Source organism: Castor canadensis, chromosome 12, assembly GCF_047511655.1.
Source record: "Castor canadensis chromosome 12, mCasCan1.hap1v2, whole genome shotgun sequence".
NCBI lineage: Eukaryota > Metazoa > Chordata > Mammalia > Rodentia > Castoridae > Castor > Castor canadensis.
In genome coordinates this window covers 3,731,231-3,733,359 of record NC_133397.1, presented here as the reverse complement: position 1 = coordinate 3,733,359, position 2,129 = coordinate 3,731,231, and the positions used below count along the sequence as shown (strand labels likewise).

Here is a 2,129-nt window from a genome sequence, read left to right as displayed (position 1 = left end):
CCCTTGAAGAATCTTTTGTAGAGGTGGCTTTGTGGTCACATATTGTTTTAGTTTCTGCTTATCATGGAAGACTTTTATTGCTCCATCTATTTTGAATAATAGTTTTGCTGGGTAGAGTATCCTGGGGTTGGAGTTATTTTCATTCAGTGCCTGGAAGATCTCACCCCATGCTCTTCTTGCTTTTAATGTTGCTGTTGAGAAGTCTGCTGTGATTTTGATGGGTTTACCTTTGTATGTTATTTGTTTTTTCTCTCTTACAGACTTCAATATTCTTTCTCTAGTCTCTGTACTTGTTGTTTTTATGATCATATGTCATGGGGTAGCTCCTTTTTGGTCAGGTCTGTTTGGTGTTCTGGAGGCTTCTTGTACCTGTATGGACATAGATTTCTCTAGATTTGGGAAATTTTCTGTTATTATGTTGTTGAATATATTATGCATTCCTTTTTCTTGCATCTCTTCTCCTTCTTTGATGCCCATGATTCTCAGGTTTGTCTTGTGATGGAGTCGGTGAGTTCTTGCATTTTCTTTTCATCAACTGCCACCTTTTAAGACAGCCCCTCTCTCCAGTCTGTACAGTGGCAGCTCCCTTCCCACACACTTCAGTGCATTTGCTTTTTTTTGCTTGCAATATTCACACCTTGACAGCCCCATGTTACACCTGCTATTGTGTCAAAGAGAAGTTGATTTAACTGTATGGCACTGTGATAACTGTACCTTAAGCAGGTTTCTAGGTCAGAATGAAAGAATTGTTATGTCCCAATCAAATTGGCAAAGGCTGGGCTGGTGGAGTAGCTCAAGTGGTAGAGTGCCTGCCTAGCAAGCATGAGGCCCTGAGTTCAAATCCCAGCACCACCAAAAAAAGACTAGGACAAATTGGCAAAGGCCTTATAAAGCCCCCTGCTATAAAATGCATATATCTATTTAAAAACATTGCAAAGAAAAAATGATTATCCATAAGCTCACCACTCAAAGGCAGCCATTTTTTTCTAGTATTTTCTGTCATTTATTATGCTACTTCCACTGCTTTTGATAAATGTCATTATTCTAGCTAAATAATACCCTGCACTTTTCTGTACTCAAGCCATACCACATTATTTGTAACTATAAACCTTTTGTAAATATTATTAAAAACTCACTTTGTTTCTTTGAATAGAAACATAAATATATACCTAAAAACTCCTACACAGTTGGGTACTCACAAGCAATTTCCAATATTTTAGTAACGCATAAAAGGGGGAATGGTAACAAATTACATCATAGTTTTTTCATACATTTTTATTTGTTCTTTAAATAGTCACTTGTAAGAAAAGTATCAAGATATAGCACATGAATTCTTTTAGGTACATCTATTGCCAATTTAAAAATAGCAATATTTTATATGAGGGAAACTAATGGTGTGGTCTGAATGTTTGTGGGAATGTCCTTTAAAAATTCCTGTGTTGAAATCCTAAACTCCAAAGTGGTAGCATTAAGAAGTGAGGTGTTTGGAAGTGATAAGGTCACAGAACAGAGCCTTATGCTTGAGACCAAGTCCTGTGTGAAGCAGGCCTCAGAGTTTACTCCTCTTACTGACCACATGAAGACATGGCAAGATGGCGTCATCTATGAAGTTGGAAACAGGTGCTCACCAGACATCAAATCTGCAGCACTTTGATCTTGTACCTCCCTCCATCCAGAGATAAATTCCTATTGTTTATAAATCACCTAGACTCTCATATCCTACCATAGTAGCCCAAACAAAGCAGAGCATTCAAATAGTTACAGGCTGTAATATAAAACACACACCACTTTCCTTTTGCCAGAACAATAATTAGTTTTGTATGTATTTATTTGAGTGAAATGAATGCTGTTAGTTTATTCACACAGAAGAAAGGATCAGAAGAGATTTTTTATATCTTTGTCTTGCCTGCAGAGCTCTTAAAATCATGAGATCTAGGGCAATTTAAGCCCCCTTTTTTGCCATAAATGTCAATATAGTTAGAGATCCCCTCTGTATGTCTTCTTAGCTTAATATTTTCAAATCAGCGCTAATGCTAATTATTCAAGCTGTTTTGACACTGCAGATCTAGATGAATAAAAACTAACAAGACTTCTATGCATCTAATCTACCTTGTTAGTGTTTTTATAAA

The 2,129-nt window shown here is 36.6% G+C and overlaps 1 non-coding gene across 1 annotated transcript; it reads left to right on the top strand.

Annotated features, from left to right (window-relative positions):
* The first annotated feature begins 782 nt into the window (after positions 1–782).
* On the top strand, positions 783–855 carry Trnaa-agc (transfer RNA alanine (anticodon AGC)). Its single transcript has one exon. It is a non-coding gene; the product is annotated as a tRNA-Ala (tRNA).
* Positions 856–2,129: the final 1,274 nt, after the last annotated feature.